The sequence below is a fragment of the Dama dama genome, chromosome 30, assembly GCF_033118175.1.
Source record: "Dama dama isolate Ldn47 chromosome 30, ASM3311817v1, whole genome shotgun sequence".
In the NCBI taxonomy this organism is placed as follows: domain Eukaryota; kingdom Metazoa; phylum Chordata; class Mammalia; order Artiodactyla; family Cervidae; genus Dama; species Dama dama.
Genome location: NC_083710.1, coordinates 19,702,448 through 19,720,215, shown reverse-complemented (window position 1 = coordinate 19,720,215; position 17,768 = coordinate 19,702,448). Strand labels below are relative to the sequence as shown.

At 43.5% G+C, this 17,768-nt stretch overlaps 1 long non-coding RNA gene across 1 annotated transcript in view; it reads right to left on the bottom strand.

Moving 5' to 3' along the window:
- The window catches only part of LOC133049518 (uncharacterized), a 304,845-nt gene that overhangs the window by 189,642 nt on the left and 97,435 nt on the right, over window positions 1-17,768 (bottom strand). The gene's annotated exons all lie outside the window — the stretch shown is intronic.

Sequence of the window (17,768 nt, the reverse complement as noted above, 5' to 3'; positions counted from 1 at the left end):
CTTCTGCTTGGATTACTCAAGAAGGAAGAAACCCAAATTGAACTCTTCCCAGACCAAGAGAGAAAAAAAATAAAATGGAGTCTGAGATGTTTTCTGACACCAACGCATTCTTCAATTCTCTGACACCCATTGGAGGTCCTACAATTCAATTCTGACACACCCTACCTGGCGTTAATGCCGGATCCCCCAAGTTAAAGGGCTCAGTCCCCACAGAACTGCCCCCACCTCAGATGCCAGTCAGGAGTCTTGGGCCACCAGTGCGTGCATGCTGAGTCACTTCAGTCGTGTCTGACTCTGTGTGACCCTATGGACTCTAAGCCTGCCAGGCTCCTCTGTCCTGGGGGACATCCCAGCTCGTGCCTAGGATTCTCCAGGCAAGAATACTGGAGTGGGTTGCCATGGCCTCCTCCAGGGGATCTTCCCGACCCAGGGGTCGAACCCGTATCTCTTATGTCTCCTGCATTAGCAGGTGGGTTCTTTACCACCAGCGCCACCCGGGAAGCCCCTTGGGCCACCAGTCTCACACTCAGGCTCATGCTTAGTTGCTCAGTCGTGTCCCACTCTTTGCCACCCCATGGACTGCAGCCCGCCAGGCACCTCTGTCCATGGAATTCTCTGTAAGCAACTGGACCATCAATACTTCAACTAACCAGCTATACATCAGGGGTTTCCACCACCCAATCTTTAATTTCGATCACTGGCTAGAAAAACTCAAAGAACTTAGGAAAACACTTTACTTACAATTACGGGGCTTTTTAAAAAATAAAAGATACAGCTCAGGAAAAGCCAAATGGAAGAGATGTTTAAGGCAACATATGAGGGGAGAGGAAGGCAGAGCTTCCATACTCATCAGGGCAAACCACCCTTCCGGCATCTCCCTGCGTTCCTGCATTTCCCCAACCCGGAAGCTCTCCAAACCCTGTCATTTAGTTTTTACAGAGGTTTCATTACATGGTCATGATTGATTATTTCATTGGCCTTTGAAGACTGAATAATAAAACATACTGTCACTCAAGAAATCTCAAAAGCTTTAGTTACTCTGTGCCAGGAACTGGGGACCAAGACCAAATACATATTTTTATTAGATCACATGTAGCAACTGTTGACACCTGAGCTTCATGAAACGGGCAGTCTGGTCTCCTGGCCTTCATTCTGTCAAATCATTTGTCCCTGGAGGCTATCAGTGGGAACGCTCTTATGTATTTCAAGTCTCCTGTTAGGCAGAAAGCTCCAAACCCATGTTATTATACCACACACAGCGAAGGGAATGATGGATCAGGGCCACCGAAACAACCCACCAAAAGCTCCCACCCCTTAGTCACACACAAGCCTCGCTTTAAGAAAATCCAGTGGGCAAAAAAATCAAAGACATACATATGCAAAAACCAAGAGGGTAGTTAATCCCATTATATTATCAAAGAATGTCTTATTTTCAATGAGAATTTCTCCCAGGGTTTCTTTTTTTAACTTTTATTTTATTTTTTTTATTTGTGGTTATAAACATATAACATACATATAACAAACATATAACCTTAAATTTTCTATATTAAATTTTCTATTTTCCAATTTTCAAGCATATAACCCGGGAGTGTCAAGAATATCCACACTGCTGTGCAATGGATCGACAGAATATTTTCATCTTGCAAAACTGAACCTCTGTGACCATTAAACACTTCCTCCCACTCCTGCCTCCCCTCAACCCTTAGAAACCATCTCTCTACTTTCTACTTCTATGATTTTGGCGGGGGGGTGCAGTGGGGGCGGGTGGGAACACCAGACAACATGTAGGATCTTAGTTCCCCAACCAGGATTGAAAATGTGCCCCTGCAGTGGAAGTGAGGAGTCCTAACCAGTGAACTGCTAGGGAAGTCCCTATTGCTATGCTTTCGATTACTTTAGGTACCTTATATAACTGGAATCTTACAGTATTTGTCCTTTTGTGACTGGTGTATTTAGCACGATGTCTTCCAGACACCTCCATTTGGGAGCATGTGACAGGATCTCCATTTTTTAAGCAACATAATACGTCTTTGTGTTCATGTACCACATTTCCTTTACCCGTTCATTAGCTGACGAACATCTGGGATTTCCCCCATCTTGACTATTGTGAATAATGCTGCAATGAACACAAGGGTGTAAATATCTCTTTGAGATTCTGCTTTTATTTCTTCTGGATATAAGCCCAGAAGTAGGATTGCTGGATCATACATAATTTAATTTTTAATTTTTTGAGGAACTTCCATACTGTTTTCCATTGCAGCTACACCATCACTGCCCCCAGCAGTGCAGTGAACTGAAAGTCACTCGGTCATGTCCGACTCTTTGCCACCCCAAGGATCTTCCCAACCCAGGGATCGAACCCAGGTCTCCCACATTGCAGGAGGATTCTTAACCAGCTGAGCCACCAGGGAAGCCCAAGAATACTGGAGTGGGTAGCCAGCAGATCTTCCCAACCCAAAAATCGAACCTAGATCTCCTGCATTGCAGGCGGATTCTTTACCAGCGGAGCTACAGGGCAGAAGGGTTCCCCAATTTTCCACACCCTCATCAACACTGGCTCTTTTCTGTTTCTCCAAGTGTCTCTGTGAGTGATTAACTTTCACACTGCCTGAAAACACAAGTCAGTTTTCCCTTATACACACACCCCACGGAAGCAGCTTCATACCCACATTAGAGGCTGAGCTGGGAAGATTAAACAGAGGGGGAGCTGTATGCATCGCCTAGAGCCGCCCGAACAAAGGACTGTGAACCGAATGGCTGAAGACAACAAACAGGCCCGATTCTGGGAGACTCATTATCCATTGTTATCTGATCAAAGCCCCTTCCCACCTAGTCCTAGAAGGGGGACTGCTGAGGGAAGGAAGGAAAGCAAATAGGCACATGGACTGACCTGCCACATTAGCGTGAAAAGAACTTCTTTTATTGAACCCAAACAAAAAGTACTGATAAGAATAAAGAAGGCTGCAAGATAGCAAGGTCATGAGCACTGGTCACTGTGGACCAGGGTACAAATCTGGGGGCCCAGAAATAGTTATTTACTATGCATCTTAGTCAGCTCTGTCTGCTATCATATCCACAGACTGGATGACCTAATGACTGACAATTATTTCCTATAGTTCTTGAGACTGGGAAGTTCAGAATTAAGGTTCCTGATAAGGCCCGTTTCCGGGTTTGCAGATGGCCACCTTCTCACTGTGTCATCACGTGGAGGAGAGAGAGAAAAAGAGAGACAGAGAGTGTGTGTGTGTGTGTGTGTGTGTGTGTGTGTGTGTATGTGTGTGTGTATGTGTGTGTATTCTGGTCTCTCTCTTTTATAAGGACACCAATCCCATCCTTAATACTTCATCCAAACCTCATTACCTTCCAAAGGCCAAATCTTGAAATACCATCAGATGAGGGCTTCAAAATATGAATTTTGGAGGGATGCAAATATTCAGTCCGTATTGCTATGTGACCTGGGCAAGTGACCCCACATCTCAGAAGCCTTGTTTCCTCATCTCCGAAATGAGGAAATTACATTTGAGAGTACCTATGTAAAGAAGCCGACAGCAGGCTCTCAATAATCATTGTTTTGGCGCCTTCATAGAAAATTGCCTTTCTCCCTTTGACTTATAATCTCAAAGCAGCTGCCACCCAACTGGTGCTGCTGTTAAAACCTGCTCGATGCTGCATCTTGCCTGGGGGCTTGTGTCTTTGCTTGCTTGATTTGCCTTTTGTTTTTAAGGGAAGAGCATTCCGAGCTGGGCATCCTGGTACCGGCAGTTGCCCATGACCGGTCCCTTCTTCCTCGGCAGGAGACACACATCCATACCCAGTACTGAAAAGCTTCCTTGAGACTGTGCTCCATGTGCCTTGTTATTACTCAGATTAACACCGTCATCAATCATCCACGTCCCGTGAGCGCCCGCCACGAGTGGGCGCGGCACAGAACAGAGGAAGACATGCCTCGGGGGTTTCTAATCTAAACAGACAGGCAGAGCAGACAGAGAGCAGAGGGCAAGCACGCACACTGGCTTCGCACGCCTGTGACGTGCCTGTTGACGAATCACAGGGGAAAATTCAACAAGCAGGAGGGCCCATCAGAGAGCACGGGGCCCCCGTCCTTCCCCCAGAAAGCCACGGCAACTGCAGCTCTCGGCCCAGGAGTCAGAGGTGCGCATGGGGCGATGTGCTGACCTCTCTCTCCTTCTCATTTGTGGAAGAGGAGATGAGGCATGGCATGGGGGAATTACATGAGGCCTGTCATCTCCAGACTGCATGATGTGCTGGGGAAGGTCCGTTATTTTCGCTGCAGAGGATAGGCTTCTCTGGTGGCTCAGCAGTAAAGAATCTGCCCGCCAATGCAGGAGACACGGGTTCATGGACAGACATTTCTCCAAAGAAGACATACAGATGGCTAACAAACACATGAGAAGATGCTCAACATCACTCATTATCAGAAAAATGCAAATCAAAACCACAATGAGGTACCATTACACGCCAGTCAGGATGGCTGCTATCCAAAAGTCTACAAGCAATAAATGCTGGAGAGGGTGTGGAGAAAAGGGAACCCTCTTACACTGTTGGTGGGAATGCAAACTAGTACAGCCGCTATGGAGAACAGTGTGGAGATTTCTTTAAAAAACTGGAAATAGAACTGCCATATGACCCAGCAATGCCACTGCTGGGCATACACATTGAGGAAACCAGAATTGAAAGAGACACATGTACCCCAGTGTTCATCGCAGCACTGTTTACAATAGCCAGGAAGGACATGGAAGCAACCTAGATGCCCATCAGCAGATGAATGGATAAGAAAGCTGTGGTACATATACACAATGGAATATTACTCAGCCATTTAAAAGAACACATTTGAATCAGTTCTAATGAGGTGGATGAAACTTGAGCCTATTATACAGAGTGAAGTAAGCCAGAAAGAAAAACACCAATACAGTATACTAATGCATATATATGGAATTCACAAAGATGGTAACAATAAACCTATATGTGAGACAGCAAAAGAGACACAGATGTATAGAACAGTCTTTTGGACTCTGGGAGAAGGTGAGGGTGGGATGATTTGAGAGAATAGCATTGAAACATATTTTACCATATGTGAAACAGATCGCCAGTCCAGGTTCAATGCATGAGACAGGGTGCTCAGGGCTGGTGCACTGGGATGACCCAGAAGGATGGGATGGGGAGGGAGGTGGGGGGGGGGGGTGTTCAGGATGGGGACACATGTACACCCGTGGCTGATTCATGTCAATGTATGGCAAAAACCACTACAATATTGTAAATTAGCCTCCAGTTAAAATAAAATAATTTTTAAAAAAAAGGAGACACTGGTTCAGTCCCTGGGTTGGGAAGATCCCCTGGAAAAGGGAATGACTTACCCACTCCAGTATTCTTGCCTGGAGAATCCCATGGACAGAGGAGCCTGGTGGGCTACAGTCCTTGGGATCACAAAGAGTCAGACACAGCTGAGTGACTAACATTTTCACTTTCAAAAGTAATTAATGCGATTCTGTACATTTCAGTCTAAGCAAAATTTTGAAATCATCAAATTAGTTAAAAGTTTAACCCCTTCAACTAATCACCCATTAGCTGTTCCCTCATGATAATGAAATGTTTAACAAATAGCATGTGATCCCTAAACTGTGCCAAATAAATTGATTATAGTATTTCTTCAAGAAGTAACAAGGGCTCTATTTGCTCAGCTTCTTCAGTGAGTTTTAACGTGTTCAGACCTCTGAAACATGGGTCTGAGATCTGGCTGGCAACACTATAAGGAAGCACAACCTGTAAAGGTGACCATGTCAGAGAAACATTCACCTTCTCACTGGGTAACTGAAAAAGCGAAGTTAGCACCTACATGTGACCGCTCTTCCACTCTGAGCTGGCGGTGTGACCTCTGCCACTTAACTTTTGCTAAGCCTCAGTTCCTTTGGTGATAGAATAGATGTGACAGTCCTTAAAATTTGGAGTTGTGGGGAGGGCCAAACTAGATAATGTAGGAGATGAAAAACTTCAGAGCAACAGTGGGTAGGCTTCACCTACAAGAGTAATAGGTAACTATGTACTGATTGACAAGTTCAGATAGCTGAAACTAATACAATATTGTAAACCAACTGAACTTCAAGAATACATTAAATAAATAAAAATAAAAGGTTTTAAAAGTTATAATTCTGAGGGAGTAAAGAAAAACTTTGGTTTAACAGATACAAAGGTTCAGTTTTGCAGGATGGAAAGCATTCTGGAAATGAATGGTGGTGATGGTTGCACAACAGTGTGAATGCTCTCAAAGCCAATGAACTGCACACTTCAAACGATTAAGATGCTAAATTTGAAGTTATGTGTATTTCACCACAGTTAAAAAAAATAATTCACAAAAAATTCAGGTGAACTGAAATCATTTTTTGGAACAAAAAATGCAGCTTTATTTCTTGATTTTTACCTTCTACTTCAGCAAATGGCATTGCTCTGTCCATTTATAATTCAATGACTTTCAGATTTATGCTGATAATTTAGGATGTGAACATTCAATTTCACATACACCCTGCCCTCCTTCACCTTCTCCCTTCCTATCAGAATAGCATCACTCTTCCATGCTCTGTCCCCAGAGGAATCAGTTGAAGAGTATCTCACATGAAGTCATTATTAATAATTATTATTCATTATTAATAAACTCATGGACATGAGTCTGAGCAAGCTCCGGGAGTTGGTGATGGACAGGGAAGTCTGACGTGCTGCAGTTCATGGTGTTGCAGTCAGACATGACTGAGCGACTGAACTGAACTAAAGGAATGGTTTGCTGTCATCGTGAAATAAGGTGGATATGAGTGCCCTGTGCAGTCTCTGGCATGCAGTATGTGTCTATTAATAAAGTTCAGTCATATCTGATCACTGTTTATAAACCAGAGTTTCCATCAGGTTAAATGCCCTGAGTGCCTCTACTGCCCCAAGACAAACCGTGGACACTAAATATTCTTCAGATCTTCTCACAAATTTGACCCAGACTATTTTGAACACTGTACCAGGGAATTACATATGAACACTGCTAATCTATAGTCAGTGGGCTACAAAATCTTTTCATAGTAAATCCTACCAAAAATATACTTCCAGTGCAAACCCCTAAAGGTATATTTCTTAATTTATAAATGTGATGCTTTTTCTTACATATTATTATGGCATGCATGTGATAAAACACACTCATTGTGTTGAAATTTTACAGGATAAACAAAGAAAGTAACTTCTCTAAGAATGCTATTTTATCTTATTCATTAAAAACACAAAATAATTTTGTTTCCACAAAAAATTAGATAGTAATATTTTTATTGAGCACAGTGTAAATTTTTCTAAAATGTGGTTCCTTCTTAAAATCTTGGTTTAACATAGTAAGCCAAAAGTCAAATTCTAAGTTAGCTTACTGTTGTTTTTGGACTTAATGACTGTCCTCAATGAAAAGGGTACCTCACAATGGTCAGCTGATCCAAATGGAAAAATATTTACAGTATTGACAGCAATTTCTAAGTAGCAATATTTAGTATTCAGTCCTATCCCCAAATAATGCAAAGTTTATTGCTAAAATTTGCATCCCAAATGTTCTCTTCATTGAATGAGGTTTTACTCAAAAAAAAAAAAAAAAATACTCTAAACTCTCATACTTATTCTTAAAACACTGTCACTTCCATGAAGGCAAAAACTGTTTCTTAATCTTTTAAAAAATGTCTCCTATCACACAGTTAACAACCACTTGTCACCACAAGAAAAGGTTAGCAAATTTAGAACACTGTTCTTCTGTAAAAAAGAAACAACTGCAAAATCTCTGAGACACAAGTGATTTTTATCATCACTCTCCATCTTGCTACAAAATAACTGCAAAGATCCTGGCATTTTGTACATCTCTCCCACTCGTAAAAATCAGATCAATTGCATCCATGACATTGTCTAGTTCATTGTGCATGTCTTGGGTTTGACTGCTTTGCTGTGATACTTTGACTGTGAATTACCACCTGGTGAATAAATTGCATGAGTGATGCTATCCCTACACACTCACCCCTCATCCTCTTCATATTCTAAAGCAGATGTTCCATCAAATGTTATTTTAAACAATTGTTTCATCAGAACAATATTTCTAGTAAAGTTATTTACAGCTGAGGTGACATCTTTTCTGACTTGTCATCCTATAATTGGTTCACAAAAGAATAGCTCTTTGTATGTTTTATTATTGAAGGAGAAGCTGTATCTGTACTTCACTCAGCTGTATAAAAACACTACTTGATTTGTTTCAATACTAGTTTCTTCAAGTTTTCTCTGCATCCATCAGCAGTTTTGCTGGCTAAAGAATGAATATTCATTTCATTCAGTCATTCAGAAAGGATTTATTGAGCACGTGCTCTGAGTCGGTCGCTGTCCTAGGTGCTGAAAAAGTAAGGCACAAAATTAAGTTCTCACGGAGCTGTGTGCCTGTGCAGGAAAACAGATGGTAAGCAAAAAAAAAAAAAAAAAAAACAGTACATGTCAGAGTAAGCACTCCAAAGAAAAGTTCAACAGGATATTGGGATAGCAAGTGGCAGAGTGAGCCATTTCAGGTGATGAGGAAGACTTCCTTAAGAAGGTGACATTTGAGCAAAGGTATTGTGGGTGAGCCATGGAGTAACTGGAAGAAGCGCAGTCGGCAGAGGGGCAGCAGGGGCAAAGGCCCTGGGGTAGGAGCCTGACTGGTGTGGCTGGACTGTAAGGTCTGTGTGCCTCGAGCCAGTGAGTGCATGAAGAGCAAGAGGACCAGAGGTCGGAGAACTGTTTTCCCCAACCAGGATAGGAAGCCCCTGGAGGGTGCTCAGCAGTGTGGCAAGATCTGAATTAGGTTTTAAAAGATTTCTGTGGCCACCCATGGAGAATAGACTGCAATGTGGCAAGGCAGGAACAGGGGACCAATTTCAATTGTCCAAACAAGAGATGGTCTCAAATGATCATGATAAGAGCGTAAGAAATTTGTAAGAGTCCAGATAAAGTCTGATACAGAGCCAAAGAGACCTGCTGATAGGTTTGGATACACGGCAAGGGAGAAAGGAGCTAGGGCTTTTAATCTAAGCACTGGGGAAAATGTGGTGGTAATTTACAAGGGGGGAGAAGACGGGGCGGGGGGGGGGGCGGGCAAGGAACAGAGATTAAGAATTCAGTTTAGACACGCTAAGTCGAGGAAGATTACATTCAAGGGAAGGTGTCAAGAAACCAGCCGCTTATAAGAGTCTGGATTTACAAGAGAGGCATTTGGAATGGAAATATAAATTTGAAACTTGTCAGTGTGTAAATGGTATTAAAAGCCTTGTCACTATATTTTCCCATGTATTATTTCAGCTGTATCTATTGCCGTGGGAAGAACAAGTATTTTCCTCCAGCAACATGCCTCTTCCATTTTTTTCACAACCGAGTAAGAAACCTCAAAAGATGCTTTTAAGCACTTTCCATTATACTAATTAAAATTTTTTAAGGTGCTACATTGAATAGGACATTATTTTAAGTCAATAAAAAAAAAAAGATGGTAGACATCTTTACTGTCTGTTTTCCTATCTTGTTGGCTTTATACTCTTATTAGACAGTATTCCAAGACATACCACAGTTCAGATGAAGGTCATCGTTAGTAATAGTGGGTATAAATTTGTATTTGTGCAACTACATAGTAACTTCCCTGAAAGAGATAATTGAGGCCACCATGATGTCCTTTAGCAGGTGGTTGGATAAATAAACTATGATATATCCAGATACTTTATATTATATATTATTTAGTGCTGAATGTATATTGTTGTTGTCTAGTCACTCAGTCATGTCTGACTGTGAGCCCATGGACTGTAGCCCACCAGTCTCCTCTGTCCATGGGATTTCTCATGCAAGAATACTACAGCAGGTACAAGCACCAGAAAGAAATGAGTAATCAAGTCAGGAAAAGATATGGAGGAAGCTTAAATGCATATTACTAAATGAAAGAAGCCAATTTAAAAGGCTATGTACCATATGATTCCAAGCATTATGGTATTCTGGAAAAGCAAAACTTTGTAGATAGCGAAAAATATCAGTAGTTACCAGTGGGCACGAGATATAAGAGATGAATAGATGGAGCACAGAGGATTTTTTAGAACAATGAAAATATTAGTACTCTGCATCATACAATAATGATAAGTGTATATCATTATACACATGTCCAAACCCATAGATTGTACAACATCAAGAATAGCCCTGAAACTATGGGCTTTGAGTAATTATGATGTGTCTACATAGGTTCATCAGTTCTAACAAACACACCACTCCAGTGGGGGACGTTGCTAGGGGTGAGGCTGTACATATGTGACGGCAAAGGTCACAGGGGAAATCTTTGTCCCTTCCCCTAATTCTCCTCTGAGTCTTCATTGCTCAGTCGCTCAGTCATGTTTGACTCTTTGCAACCCCATGAACTGCAGCACGCCAGGCTTCCCTGTTCTTCACTATCTCCCAGAGCTTGCTCAAACTCATGTCCATCGAGTCAGTGATGCCCTCCAACCATCTCATCCTTTGTCGCCCCCTTCTCCTCCTGTCCCCAGTCTTTCCCAGCATCAGGGTCTTTTCTAATGAGACGACTCCTTGCATCAGGTGGTCAAAGTATTGGAGCTTCAGCTTCAGCATCAGTCCTTCCAAAGAATGTTAAACTGAGTCTTAAACTGCTACCAAAAAAAAAAAAAATGCCTTAATGAAAATAATTCAAATTTAAAACAATATCTAGTTCTAGAAGTGGGACTCTCATTGCCACTTCTTGTGCACTTAGTCTTGCCTTATTCTTACCTTCTACCCACAATCATTGCAGATATTGTCTTAAGTCACATGTTCATTTGTGGGTGAGTGATTTACGTGACACTAGACCACATCATCCTCAAATCCACTCTTCCTGACACATGAGAACCGCTGTCCACCATCCACCATCACCCCATAACCGCTTGGGAAAGTCCAGCTTTCTCTCAGGACACTTCCCTTCTCCGATGAGAATGTGACACTGGATGTTTTTCCAAGAAGCAAAGACACCATTCACTGAGACAAGTCTCCCTAAGGGCAAAGGAACCATCTCGAAGCCCCTAAGAGGAAGTGATGGCTTCATGCCTCCCCAGTCGTTGCAGTACAGCCTCCTGTACCAGATCTGGGGGAACCGGATTTCTCTCTGGTCCTTCCACTGTCAGCCTGATCTGGGCTCTCTCAGGCACCTTTAAAGAAGCAGTAGCTCTTTCAGAACAGGAGAGCTGACTTGGAAAGTCAAGTTTTCTAGTGATTCCTATGCCACTCAGGGTCCCAGCAGAAAGCTGGCAGCCCCCCAAATTTAAGGTAAGTTCAAAATGACTTCAGGGCTTCCCTGGTGGCTAGGTGGTAAAGAATCTGCCTGTGATGTGGGAGACCTGGGTTCTATCCCTGGGTCAGGAAGATCCCCTGGAGAAAGGAACGGCAACCCACTCCAGTATTCTTGTCTGGAGAATTCCATGGACAGAGGAGCCTGGCAGGCTACAGTCCATGGGGTCGCAAAGAGTTGAACATGACTGAGCAACTTTCACTTTTTCAGAATGACCTAACATTTGCAAGATGCTGGGCAGGGTGTAGGGACACCGTAGGGCACAGTGCAGTCCCTTTGGGCTGCTCATAGGCCAAGGCTCCCAGCCCAAGGCCCAAGGAGGAGAGGGAAGCGAGTGATTATGAGAACATGGAAGACAGTATGGAAGACTGCGCTGGGAGAGGAGCGGTATCTTCAACACAGGCCACAGCCAGCCCAAGGAGATGCCACAGGGGTGTCAGGAGAAAGTATGCCCGCCTGCACCACCTTCCTGCTTCCCATCTCCTGTCCCACTGATCAAATCCAGACAGCAAGAGAGCTCCTTAATGGAGTCGGCATCCTGGAGCAAAGAGAAGAGGCAGAGCCTGGACCTAAGGAACACACAGGATAACCCACATGATTCCCAAATGGAAGGAACCAATTACATCAGAGTCTACTCAAGGCACATTTTACAAAATATGTGAGGACTTCCCTGGTGGTCCAGTGGTTAAGAATCGCCTGCCAATGCAGAGGACGTGGGTTCGATCGATCCCTGGTCTGGGAAGATTCCACGAGACTCGGGGCAACTAAGCCCGCAAGCCGCAACTACTGAAGCCTGCGCCCCCTAAATCCCATGCTCTGCAACAAGAGAAGCCACTGCAACGAGAAGCCTGTGCACTGCAACAAAGAGTAGCCTCCCCCAGCGCTGCTCACCGGAAACAGAGAAAACCCTAGCACAGCAAAGAAGCATCAGCAGAGCCAAATACAAAAAATGAATAAATAAAACACGGGAATTCCGCAGAGACAACCCCGCCCTGCCCGAAACTCAGAGTTAGCATATAGGGGTGGTGGAGAAGGAAACGGCAATGCGCTCCAATATCCTTGCCTGGGAAATCCCGTGGACGGAGGAGCCTGGCGGACTATGGTCCATGGGGTCGCAAAAGAGTCGGACACCACTCAGCAATTAAACAAAATAGAGGGGTGGAATCTAAACAACCTATGCTTTTTTATTTTTTATTTATTTTATTTTTTTATTATTAGTTGGAGGCTAATTACTTCACAACATTTCAGTGGGTTTTGTCATACATTGATATGAATCAGCCATGGATTTACACGTATTCCCCATCCCGATCCCCCCTCCCACCTCCCTCTCCACCCGATTCCTCTGGGTCTTCCCAGTGCACCAGGCCCGAGCACTTGTCTCATGCATCCCACCTGGGCTGGTGATCTGTTTCACCATAGATAGTATACATGCTGTTCTTTTGAAACATCCCACCCTCACCTTCTCCCACAGAGTTCAAAAGTCTGTTCTGTATTTCTGTGTCTCTTTTTCTGTTTTGCATATAGGGTTATCATTACCATCTTTCTAAATTCCATATAATTCCTTATATGATTCCAATGCACAACCAAGTTTGAAATCTCTGACTTTATAAGACACACAAGTGACCTTGAAATTCCAAAAACAGGTCACAAAATCCCTTCTTACCATAAATTCAAGCCCACAAGACCAAATCACCCTGAGAATCTTCTGTAAAAGGACTGCATTTTATACTATTACAATGTCAGGTCTGGAGCAGCCCTTATCAGTCAGAGAGAGAACTGTGTCACTTTCTATCCTCAAGTACTAATCCGTAGGACAGCTGAGTCCAAGGATAAGTTTTTTGCACTGGAACTTGATTGTCCCTTTACCCCCTGAGTAGAAAATAGAAGCAATAGCTCAAAAAGACCTGATGCCTTGAAAACTTTGTATACAAATCTAGACCCTCAACTTGAAATGATTGCAGGCTCTCATGGATAAATTTATTTATTTAAATATATTTCCATAAGGACCATCCATTGGCAAGGCACATCGTTCAGAAGTTTCATTTCAAGATCAGGCTTTCTGTTATGATCTTTGAAGTGAAGCCAGAAGGAGGAAAAAATTGACAGTCTGAACTCTAGACTCTTGGCTTCAGAAATGCCTATTAATTCAATACAATAAAACTCACAAACTCCCAGTAATTCTCAAGGTGCTCTTAAAATTGAAATTGATTCTGTGAAACTGCTTTCACCTACTATCATTAAGGAAAATTCCATTTTAACTCAACTCTTAAAAGAGAGGAGGGCAAGAAGAAAAGTATTATGTCCAGGAATACAGAATGTTATTTATGAACACTGGACCCGGGAGAAGGGAAAACAGAAGGCGTATGCCCAGCCTGGACCACGCGTATGTCTGCAGGTCCTGGCTCCAGCCACATTTTCCTAGGGACTTACATGGAGGAAGCAGCTCTGAATTTCCCATCACACTGCACAGCTAAATGGCAAATTATTTTCCACAAAAGTAACAAAACTCAACATGAAAAGAAGCGTGGGCAGAGCGGCAGGGGGAGCAGAAGGCATTTCTTTACTTACACAGCCAGAGTAACAAAAGGACTTCCTTCGGGACTTCCCTGGTGATCCAGTGGTTAAGAATCCGCCTTGCAGTGTAGAACAGTTCCATCCCTGATCAGGGAACTAAACTCCCACATGCCGAGGGGCAACTAAGCCTGCATGCCAAACTAGAGAGTCCGGGAGCCACAATGAAAGATCCCAAATGCCGCAATTAAGATCCAATGCAGCCAAATTAATAAGTTTTTAAAAAAAGAATTAGATTATTAAAAAAAAAAAAAAAAAAAGACTTCCTTTGACTGCAGATGTTGGAGTTGGAAAGTAAAGTCCAGGTCCATCCACAGAGTGAATGGGTTCCCAGGGCTGTGGTTGGCATGGCTAGACTCAGGCTCCCTGACTGTGTTACTTTGCCCTGTAACCTTGAACCAAGGCTCTTAAATGTCTTCTACCAATTTCTCAAATGATAATAGGAGGAAAAACCTGCTTACCTTACAAACCCTATCGGAGTCAAAATTCCTTTTCCTACTGGAATATCCTCAGGGCTTCCCTGGTGCTCAGACAGTAAAGAATCTGCCCACCGTGCGGGAGACCTGGGTTCGATCCCTGGGTTGGAAAGATCCCCTGGAGGAGAAAATGGCAACCCACTCCAGTATTCTTGCCTGGAGAAGCCCGTGGACAGAGGAGCCTGGCAGGTCATGGGGTCACATAGAATTGAACACCACTGAGCGACTAACACTTTCACAGATATGTCCTCGTTCAGTTCGGTCGCTCGGTCGTGTCTGACTCTTTGCAAACCCATGGACTGCAGCACGCAGCAAATATGGCCCACACTGCAATGAAGCACTTGCCATGAATGAGAAATCCAATGGTTGCCAAGTGGTTTTTAACTATTCCTGGAGAGTTGACTTTAAAAGTAGTTACAACGACCTATTATATAGCACATGGAACTGCTCAGTGTTACGTGCCAGCCTAGATGGGCACGGGCTTCAGGGGAGAATAGATACCTGTATATGTACGGCAGAGTCCCTTTGCTGTTCACCTAAAACTACCATAACATTGTTAATTGGCTACATCCAAATACAAAATGCTTTTGGTGTTAAAAAAATTTTTTTAAGATAAACAACAACAACAAAAAAGAAAAGATTAAAAAAAAAGTAGTTATTGGGACTTCCCTGGCAGTCCAGTGGTTAAGACTCTGCACGTCCATCACGGGGGGTGTTGGTTCGATGCCTGGTCTGGGAACTAAGATCCCACATGTTGCAGGGCACAGCCAAAAAATAAAATAAATAAAAGCCCTTATTTATGAGAGTAGCTAAGAGGCCAGTTTCTGAAGACAGACAGCTCTGTTTACCTACTGTAGCAAGAAGTTTTTGGTAGAGTCACCAACATTTTTCCCCTTTCCCCTTAATTCCTATTATCCCGTGACTCTTTTCCTCCACATACCAGGATCTTCTACATTTACTACCTGTATCAATGACAGCTTACAGATCCCCTAAGAACTGTGTTCCCGCTCACCATGGAGTGTAGATGTCTCTGGAAAGTGACTTCCCAGCCAGGGACTGCACTTCCCACGCCCCCTGAGCCATAGTGAGGCCAGGTGACTGAGTTCTGTCCAACTCTGTGGGCAGAAATGACACATACTACTTCAGGATCATCTCTGCCTGGTCACTAGAAAGAAGAGGAATGCAAGAGGATGCCTCATTCAGCACGGAGATTCCTGAAGTCAGTGCAAGAAGAGAGACATAGACTTCTTCTATGAGACCTTCAGCATCACTTACTTGCCTGAGAACCAATGTTGCTGATTCCTTAACCAGGATGCAGTCCGTGTCTCTTTAGAAATAACGTGATACGATATGCCAAGATAACATGCAAATACAAGATCTCATTCTTAAGAGTGGTAGAATTATCTCCATTTAATAATGGAGGGGGAAACTCAGGATAAGAGAAGCAACATCTTGTCCAAGGTCATTCAAATAAAATGCGGTAGTTCTAAGATTTGAAGCCAGGTTTTCTGGCTCTGGGGCTATCCTGGTGGCTCAGACAGTAAAGAAGTTGCCTGCAGTGTGGGAGACCCAGGTTTGGGTCCTATGGACAGAGGAGTGTGGCAGGTTACAGTCCACGGAGTCTCAGAGAGTCAGACACAGCTGAGTGACTAACACTTTCACTTTTCACTTTTCTGGCTTTGAAGGCAGTGATGGTGGCAGCTTCCTCTTGGGGACAGTGTGCCCGACGGGATCCATAACTGTCATTCAGCTGTCACCCTCAAAGACCCAGACCCTATCCAACAGAGGATCTGAGAATGACTAACTGAACCCACCTGTCTCTAAAAGCAGCTTCCCCGGTGGCTCAGACAGTAAAGCATCTGCCTGCAATCCGGGAGACCTGGGTTCGATCCCTGGGTTAAGACATCCTACTTGAGATCTGGGAAGGAAAATAAGTTCTCTCCAAGCTCTGATCCACATGGATGCATGGGCCATAGGGTCTGGCCATCTGCCCACCATTATCTTTATGACTGACCTCTGCCAGGTGTCACGCCAGCCAGCATAGATATAAACCAAGGTCAGTGTAATTAATCATGCAAACTTAAAGCCTTTAATGTCCAGTATTAAAATCATACCACAAACTTGGGACACTATAAAGGATTCATGGCCAAAATGGAAGCATGAATAAGGCCTTGAACACACCTGATTCATATTTGAATCAAGTCTGATCCTCATTGCCCAGCAGGAGCTCTTCTAACTCATTATTGTTATCAAGAAAAAATTCATGTAGTCCAACCATGTATGGATTTCTATTCATGTGACCCACTGAAGAAAACCCCCAGACAATCCACAAGGGACCTTTCCCTTTGCTTTTTCCAACCAATTAGCCCAATACAGTCCAGACCTACTTGCAAGAGCCAACGAGCACACTGCCAAGGTTACCATGGCAGCCTCTCCATGCCCCCTTGAGAAGGGCGTCCGTCTGCAGACCCCATCCCCTCCTTTACAGAACTACAACACGTTTATCACCTTCACTTCAAGGAGGCTCCCATACTGTGCCATTGTGAAGCCTACTTTTCACCCTACCCCCTCCCCACATGGGTGTCTGAGACAACGCAATGGTTCTCAATAAATTTCTTCAGCCTCCTGACCCTCGAAAGAAGGACTGACTGGCAGAGTCTTGCCAAAGAACTGGCCATCTGGGAAATGGCCACTTCCTTTGACTTAGGCCAAAGCTCTTCAATGGATGGAAGGGTTTTCCCAGCTTATCTTCATGATCTCACTTCCTCCCATTCCTGAGCCTTAAACACTTTTTTTCCTAATTGCCCCCCATTTATAGAATTTTAGTGCCACAGATATACAGATACAATGAATCTGTTCATGCATTGTATATCTATCTGAGCTTTATACATAAAAAGTACAAGGGGTTTCTCTGCCCCCCTCCTCCAAGAACAAATTCTGGCACTCTTGGGAGTGTTATCTCCCTCTTTGGGAAGAAAAATACAGGCTTAAATTTACACTAAGTGAAACAGAGCAGGATGCTATGGTCTTTGTCCCCCATGTCCTCAGCCTGCCTTTTGTCTGTGGAAAAACTTGAGCCAAGCAAGTAAGTTTAATCAGGAAAGTGAGAAAATGCAGAAACAACCGAAAATAGTCAAACAAGACCAAAGAATAATAATTTAGTAAGGAGGCACAGTCAAGGACCTTTAGTTCCTTCTCAAGGGTTATAGATAATATTCTGAGCCACATCCTGTGAGCTGTCTTACAGATATTAAAATCCCACCAGGTGGAAGAAGTTAACTACATGAGGACTAGACTATAGCCATGACATAAGCTGCCACAATTTTGAGAACTGGCCTCAAAGAAATGGGGAAAAGCAGCCCTGGAGCTGA